We start from the raw sequence: 9,469 nt of genomic DNA, 5'->3' as shown, positions 1-9,469 counted from the left end.
TGTCACAGTCTTCAGCCGGTGTGCCCAGGAGGGCCACCAGATGACTGTGTTCTGGGAGCACATGGCTTGTGTTGTGTTTGTCTGTTGCCAGAAACGGAGGAGGACGAGGAGGCTAACGAGGGAGACACAGGTGGAGCAACTAAAACAATAACGAGGTAACAAGATGGGAGGGGCCAGACAATAGACAGGAGAGAGCACATGGCAACAGACAAACACAACACAAGCCATGTGCTCCCAGAACACAGTCATCTGGTGGCCCTCCTGGGCACACCGGCTGAAGACTGTGACAGTATATTCAAGCATTATGTAATATGAATGTAAGTAAAATTAAATAAAATAAAATGATATTTTACATAGGTGTGCTAGCTTCATAACGCATGCACCTCTATTTGCATAATAAACTAGAAAAACAACAACAAATTAAAATGAATTACTTTAAAAATGTGGCATTCTGCAATCATTATGATGACAGCTAAATTGTATAATAAAATATTATGTAATATGGATGTATATATAATAATATAAAAATACAATACAATACAATACAATATAATATAATTATTTGACATAGCTTTGCTTGTTTCAGGCTAGTTTCATCACTCGTATCAAGTCAAGCAAGGAAAACACATTTTTAAGGTCGGGTCCAGTAGAAATTGATTAAGCCGACAACTGTACGTTTTTACACTGTAGGAGAAATCAAAAGTGATTGAGAAAAAGGACAGAAAGAAAAAGAAAAATATAGAGATGATGTATCAAGCACAAATAAAGAGAAAACTGACATATTTAGAAGAAGAGACCTTCAATGTCTTGTAAAACAGTCAATAAAAAAGGTCAAAACAGGTGCATCATCCATCTTGGTTAACAGAATAAAAGGATGAATGATAGAGGAATGGAACAAAAAATGAATAGATAGTAGACGTAGGGCACCTGAAAGACGAGTGAAGCTTATCTTCATGGTAAAACGAGGACGAGTTTGTAGTTTAGAGCAAGACAGCGCCTGTCATCAAATTATAGCACACATTAAGTTCGGGAAGGGCCAAACAATTGGCTTTTTACTTCCCTTTTTCTAATGTAAATTTAATTTAGAGAAAATGTTGATTTAATCTCTGCTTAGTACAGCATGACAGAGCAATAATGAAACGATCAAATAAAGAAAGGAACTTGAAAAGAAATGAAGGCACTTTATAAATGCTGTTCATCCTTATCTAACCACATAATTATAGGTTATGACAGACATTCATATAAACTGTTTTCTTTTAAAACCGCATGCCAAAAAGATTGCACTCCATTAGAATTCCTACCTCTAGACTCAGAGATAATCACACATAATTAGAGAAAATTTCTGTTTACAAGCTAATTCTATCACACCAGAAAAATGTAGGTCACCTCTCTCAACACAGCCTCACAGTTGTTCCTGTGCGAAGCTGAGAGGCCTGTGAGAGGAAGAAGAGGCTTACTTCGATCATCACATGTGTCCTCAGCTCTGAAGAGCCGACGACAGGAGCTGTGTGAGCAGCCTGCGGTCCTCCAGCAGTGTGTGGTCTCTTAGGACCCGAAGCCCAAACATCAAGAAAGTGTTGAGTTGCTGAAGTGTGATTTGTACTGGAAAATTTAGACTGCTGTTCCACTTTTTTTTGTTGTTGTAATTTCTGCACCACTAGCAGCACCAAAATAACTAGCGTTTTACAATTTTCTAATAGTGTGTTGACAATGCAGATGTTGCAGGTCAGTATGACAACTAGTAATTTAACATGTCGTCATCTGTCAATTCTGTCATCATTTACTCACCCTCATGTTGTTCCAAACCTGTATAAGTTTCTTTTTTATGTTGAACACAAAAGAAAATATCAAACGGTTGTTGGCCCCCTTTGACTTCCATAGTAGGGGGGAAAATACTATGGAAGTCAATGGGGGCCAACAACTGTTTGATTACCGGCATTCTTCAAAATATCTTCTTTTGTGTTCAACATAAGAAAGCAACGCATACAGGTTTGGAACGACATGAGGGTGAGTAAATGATAACAGAATTTTCATTTTTGAGGTGAACTATTCCTTTAACTGAAATAAAAAGAAAGACTAACATTACTGTAATAAAACTGAAGCTAAACTAAAATGAATTATGACTGTAGAACTAGCTAATATTAAACATAAATCATAAATATCACTAGGTAGCAATAACACTAGATTGTGCTGGGAAATTAAAATGGTTTAATTATTTATTTCATTATACAGTTTAGGAATTGCACCAATTTAGTTTAACAGTGGCAGTTGTAAAATGTTAAAGCGAAGGACTCTTTCCACATTTCTGGGTTCTCAGAAGTGGAAGTCGTCATAGTTAGGTAAATGTCTAAAGTGGTGAAAAGAAACTACAACCAATATAATATTTGTGTTCCAATTTGCTGACCTTACAAAAGTGGGGGAAAAAAACAGAGAGATTGATTACATTAGTGAGAAGAGAGAAAGATGTTAAATGTGCTGCCACTCCCTCACACTTACACAACAGGGTTAACTAGTTTTCTGCAATTTAATAAGGTAATATAACACCACGTATATGTAGCGTCTGGACCACTCCAACACACAATATATATTTTGTTAGCTAGATTTCACAAATACTTTGTAACACCCCAGGACGCCGAACAAGACCCTGGTTTCATGGTAACCCGATACATTTACAACCTTGTGGAATGCGAGCCGGCTCTCAGCTGCTTTCTCCAGAGCTAAGGGGTACAAATGCACAGGAGAAATGGACTGTTCTACTAATTAATTCATAGGAAAACCTTTTCTTTGAATGAACACACATTTTCTTCAGGCCATTGGGTATATTATTGCTGTGTTGTATTTAATCTGTTGTATTATAGACTATTTTTAATCATGCTTACGATAAACCACTCATTCATAGAAGTAACTCTACCATGTCTAGTATCTATGAATTCGTCTTCGGATGATCTAACTGAGAGTGCATATTACATGCTGATACCTCTGCAACATATGGATGTTCTAAGAATCATTACTAATTTCTGCATCAACACCCAAGTGAATTACATATGCAAAATACCATGCTTAGAGACAAAGGGCCATAAAAACGCAGAACTCCCACTTGAGATTCCGGACTCCCCCATGGGGCAAGCCCATCTTGAGAGGCGTGAATCTCTGCAGGCTTAAAAGGCCACACTTCAAGAGACCCGCCCCAGTCGGTGGTTCGGTCATAAGCTAAGAAGATGTGAAAAAACGCTTCAGGATATCAAAGATTGTGCCAGGCCTTTCGGCCCTAGTCATGTGTTTATGTAGTATGTTGGACTAGTTTAAGTGTTTATGTAGTTAATAAAACCTTACTTGTATCACACTTGACGTGTTCATTGTTTACTCATAACCGGAGTGAATAATCATGCAGATTTACGTTACAAGCTTATAGAATTGTACAGTAAGAAAGTTATTTCCCTTAACCAGGAAATTAACGTCTTAGAATTGACAAGACAGTTGACCCTGAGTGGTCAGCTAAATATCTACAGTGGATCTAAAATATGAATAGTTAATTATAACTAGTTATGGTTAATTATTCATATTTCCCCATGAGCTGATTCGCTACATATAGTATTATAGCCTATAAAAATATAAACAAAAAAAAAATCTTTGCTAGATTTAAAATTTTAATAACTGTGGAAATGTGTCATCACAGTCTGTGAATAGAGTCCATAACAAGGCTAAAACTAAAATAGAAAATAATAAAAAGGGACTAACAAAACTATGTAATAAAATACATAAAATGTATATTTTATAAACTTAACCTAGACATTATTAAATAGAACTTCTAAACAGGATCAAAAATTAAGCACTGTGCAATTAAAAAAATCTGGTTTATGATAGTCTAGTCCATATATCGCTAAGCACCACTAATGATTATTTCCAAACAGGTTTCCAAATACTATTACAGCCCCACCCCCCAAAAAGTAGCCCCACCCCCAAACTCATGCGATTGGTTGAGCCAGAATACACTGGATAGAAAAATGATTCCATCATGGAGCTACATTGTTTACAGTGTGTTTATGTTTGTTTTTGGACCCAACCCGAAGTCAATGAGAAAAATTATTTTAAGAAAATTCTGATATCGATACTAGATTTCTGGGTCCATGAAGTCTGAGTGTAAAAAAATGGACCGCTTATGACACATGACACTAGCTATTACAGCCAATTCACCCCAGTTCAATGTCTGAATCTCACTCAATTCGCCACACATGGACATGCTGTTTTTATCAAGACATGTTATCCAATTATCAAGTGGAGGTCGACTGGCGAGTCAGAAATCAGAGATGGTTTTCGTAACCTTGTCTTGTCAGGTTTTGCAACCTTGTAAGTTTCAAGTTCTGTAGAACATTTTATTTGATGCATTTTGAGTTACAATGTCCCAAATCTCTCCAATGCAGTTGCAAAAAGCACATGCAAGCTCTTTTATCCAGCTGTTGAGGCGCTCTAACGAATACTCTACGGACTAACGCTTCACAGTACCTATGTGAGTGTTTTTACTGTCACAACCCAGGCGATAAAACAACAAGTGCTGCTGGAGAGCCCTTCCATGACTGTGCAGGATGGACAGAAAGGGATTTCAGAAATCATGCGGCAGCTGAGAGCGTTGATTGAGACCGATGGGCCGGTTAGCTGATTAAAAACGCCTGATCTCCACCACCCAACCTCACAATGCGTAACTTCATCAATTACAGGATTTTCCAGCACCGCAGAGATCATATCGATCCAGTGCGTTCAGTCAAATGCATTTACAGCAGGATGTTTCCACGGCCTTCTCTCGTTCAGAAGCCAGCTGTGTGATGGATATATAACACCCTCATAATGGCTCTCTGTGACAACATTCTCTTTCAGTCGTGTAGCAATTTAATTAGTAATCTTGACGACTGCCTGTCACAAGGGAGGTAAACAGAGGACGAGAGGGAAAATGTTTATTAGACGGTTATATTTGAAAAGTTCCCTCGTTCTTCTTTCTAGACTGATTTAAATCGCTGCAGACACACGTATCAGGGTGACTAGCGAACGAGAAATGTAGAACACCAAACTAAAACAAATCTACTGTAATATCTTTTCAGATCTGCTCTATTATGTGAACTTGGCCAATTTTCTCTCTCGTTTTCCTTTTGCTCTACAGGATTTGTCAGGAGACGAACTCAACCATCTTTTCAATTTTCACTTTGGCTGGCTGTGAGAGCCGATATAATTATTTCTCAGGTCTTTTTTTTCCTAACGAATTTCTCTCATTGTTCAGCAGAAGGTCAAGTCCTTGTCTCTCTGCTGCCATCCGGGCACAGAGAGCTCAGAGGGCACGGCTCAGCGTCCCCCCGCTGCGGCGCTCGGAGGGCAAGCAGGTGCCCCTTTAATCTGCCAACTGCAGGCTCTTTAGTTATAATGGGTTTACAATAGTCATTTTGGAAGAAGAGACTATTGGAGGAGGGATGTCGCACATGTGACCTGATATCCATGAAGAATGAACCATCTGCTGCGCTTCAAGACAAGACCGAAGGAATGGGATACTGGAGAGAGGAACACACAAGATGTCTGTCTGGCAAAGAAAACTGTCCCCCACTATATTACAGTTATTATTTGTCCTTTATGGGTAATTCTCACCTGCTCGGGTCACATCCAAGTCATATTTCACCCTAACATCAAAAGAAGTATATGAGAATTTATATTTCTCATATCTTTAAATTAAACTTATTTTAGGAGCATTGTGCATCGCATTGTTAAATAATTTTCGTTTATTTTAACTCCAGTCTCCTTTTCACATTCTCATTTCCAAAATGCAATTATTTAAATTATGATGCATTCCCAGTGGTAAATACAGCAGTAAATGTAAAGTATTTATGATAGTCTTTTCATTTATCGTTTTAAAGAGTAAAAAATGCTGGACATGTTACATTAATGTGAATATTTTTATGGCAATACAGCACAGTGGAAATAATGTTGTACTGCCCTTAATTTATGCTACTATAAGACCCCCCCCCCTCCAAAAAAAATGTGATATTATTGTAAAATATTATTCTTTGTTTTATTATATATATATATATATATATATATACTAAATACACACACACACACAAATATACTGTATATATAAACATACAAACCTTAAAATAGGCTTTATTTTCTTTATGCTATAATTGTGAGACTAACCCATATAATATTTGAGCATTTAATCATTTATAGGCAAAACAATGATGAAACTACAGTGCAACTATATATATTTATATCGTACAGTAAGAATATCACATACATTCGTTTCCTATTTTAAACATAAACATGAAATGCCAGTGGTAAGAACAGGTAATGACATTTCTGAAATGACATCATTAGCCCTGTTTTCTCTCCAAGTTTAAGTTATTAACATTTTAGCAAAAAACAGAGAAGGAGGGCACGGAAAGAAAGACAAGAGCGGAGGAGGGAGGAATGGGAGTGAGTGCTCTGTATTTAATTGCTTTTATTCAGGTCATCAGATGGGTGAACTACGTGACAACTGTACAGTAGATGTGTAATTAGATAGGAGGAGCAGAGGAGGATAGGAGCAGAGAGAAGGGACAGCGACAGACGGAGAGGTCACACAAAGGTTACTGAAGAACAGTGAACAATCCCACCCACAAACACACACACCAGAACCACGGGCTCCAGTAGCGTTAGCAGTGCAGATGCACATCAAACGGACTTTGATTCATTAAGGCGGTTATTAGAATCAGGAGGTGACGGTGTCTAATTTTCCAATGAACCAATGACTGACCACATTTAAATCGCATTTTCTCTCTCTCTCACACTTTCTTTTTGAATTAGATGTATGTTGTGTTTAATCTCAAGATTGTAATCCTTCACACTGCAACTGTTCCTCAGCTGCTGTTGGATCCTCTATGATGTGCAATTATAATTGTGTAACATTTGAACATGAAATACTTGTATTCTGCTTACTGCACAGTGAAAAGTACATACTGCTTACTATTTTAAAAATATTATGTGCAACAGTATTTTCTTATGATTTATGGGATATGTGACCTGGACATATGCATTCATGAGATGCACCTTTATGATATTAGTACACTTATAGGCAAAACAATGATGAAAGTACAGTGCAACTAGAATTTTTTGTTGTTGTTGTTGTAATACAATTTCCTTGATGTTGTAGAACTATTTACTTTAGTTAATATCACATCCATGTCTCCTACTTTGGAAGCATTCAGAAACAAAGTAAAACAAGTGTCACAGTATGTTCACAGTATGCATGTTTTGAACAGTACCACATCGCTGCCACACTACATGTGAAAATTCTTTTAGATTTAGTTTTATACAACAGTTAGTCGCAGTCCTCGAATCGAATTGCTCGAGAAAGTTCAGAGTGCTAATTTAACAGTTCAGCAAATGTTTATATCACTCCATTTGTCTATGTTTGCACGTTCCAGTAAAGGCTGTCAGTCTGTATTTATGGTGACTCTTTCTGCAGGTTACATCGCTATGCCAGTAGGTGGCATCAAGTGACTGTCTTTATGAGTAAATCACTGAACCGATTGTTTAAAACCGCTGATTCATTCAGGAACAGGTAAATGTCCTTGTAAATGAGTCATTGAATTATTCACTTAACCAATTTGTTTCATTTTTAAAAAGCTGATTAATTCAAGAACGCAACAAGGGAATGTCCTTATAAATAAGTCATTGCATCATTCAAATAATTCATTCAAGAAATAAAATTATTAAGGCGCAAAACACCACTACAGTGTTTTGCTGAGAAGCTTAACAGTTCTGTTGTGGCTTTGTTTGGAGGTATTTGCATCGATGAAGCAGAAACAGACAGCAAAATAGCAGAAGTAACTGGTAAATTAGAGTTTTATTTATTGAAATGTTGTATAAAAGTAATATCACACTCACAATATTAAACAAGTATACTGCATTTCCAAATAGCAGCATGGCTATGTGGCTGAGTACCAAATGTAGTCACATTTGGAAAAACAGAACGATTGCTTAAATTACTATTAAAGTATTACAGTTGCTACTGGAATAAGTCATTTCTCTCTGTGGCCATCTTGGCATCGAAATATCCAAAATGCATGTCAAATTACCAATAATATTAGGCAATGATAGTATCATATATTTTTTTCTTTAGCACAAGCCAGGTTTAAAACATTTTTCAGACATTGCAGTTCATGCACATAGAAAATTTGCAAATAGTATGCATACTACATCTAGCATCTAGTTACTGCATATGCATTTAGTCTTCAAAAATATGATGTTGCATGCAGTTCCAAACATATGTGCTTGTCTGTTTGTTGTCAGCTCTGAGTAAACACAAATGCGCCTGTTCCCCAAATGAAACTTGGCAGGATCTAGCATGGAAAAAAAACCTGAGAGGGTTCCGGGTGTCATCACAGATGAAGGACTTCAATCATCATGCTAATTAATTTACCCAAGATGCCGCGCAACTGCAGGATAAACCTTAGCGAGTCAAAGGAGCTACACTGCTCAAACATACCGTGACATGTTTACATATGGCCAATTAATAATCCAAGAAAAGACCATAGACATGTGTTTGCAGATTCCTCACTGTTTGGTTTAGAGATACAATAGATTAATAATGATGACGCTCAGTGTCAAGAGACGACCGCAGACAGATGAACACTTGAAACGTGAGGAAAGAGGGGGAGGAAATGAAAAAGCAGATATCAGGCACAGAACGGCTGATCAGAACTGAAGACAGAAGTGGCTTCAGAACTGCCGCAGTATCGCTGCCAAGAACAGCAGCAGATGCTTGTGAAAACCAGAGCGGTCTGGATGCGTGAACTCCACCTGACCTTGAACACACACCCTAGTCTCTGGACAGACACATAAAGACCGGGTTTAAAAGTGCTCCAGTTGACCACAAATCAACCCCGGGTGGAGGGAGGTCACAGTTGCGCGGTGAGAACTGTCAGTGAGTGGTGAGTCCCTGCTTGACTTTATGACCTTCTCTTTTCATGAAGTCACAAGTACCTTTAGTGCAGTAATGGTACGGTCCTGCATCCAAGAGACAAAAATAACCACCCGTCCACTGCACGGTCACTCTCCAAGATAATCAAACTGTTCGTATGAGAGCACTCAAAAAGGAAGCATAATTCAACCAAAACAATAAAGCATCACATTGGTTGGCAGATATGAGAGCTGCGTGTTTGTCTATGAGCGTTTTGAAGTCTATTTCAATATCAACACTGCCTGAGGACGTATGCCAACATTTAGTTGGCCAGATTTATTTTCTGTCTGGTTGAATCTCATAAAGAAATGGCCGGTTTATATATCACCCCTAAATCAGAAACAAAACAACAGCAGATTATTTTTTAAATAGTTTGTAAGAATTATGTTTTTTTGTCACAAATTCTCATTGTAGCAATTATATATATATATATATATATATATATATATATATATATATATATATATATATATATTAAAAAAATATTAA

The sequence above is a fragment of the Sinocyclocheilus grahami genome, unplaced genomic scaffold, assembly GCF_001515645.1.
Source record: "Sinocyclocheilus grahami isolate Dianchi unplaced genomic scaffold, SAMN03320097.WGS_v1.1 scaffold497.1, whole genome shotgun sequence".
In the NCBI taxonomy this organism is placed as follows: domain Eukaryota; kingdom Metazoa; phylum Chordata; class Actinopteri; order Cypriniformes; family Cyprinidae; genus Sinocyclocheilus; species Sinocyclocheilus grahami.
This window is presented reverse-complemented; position numbering follows the sequence as displayed.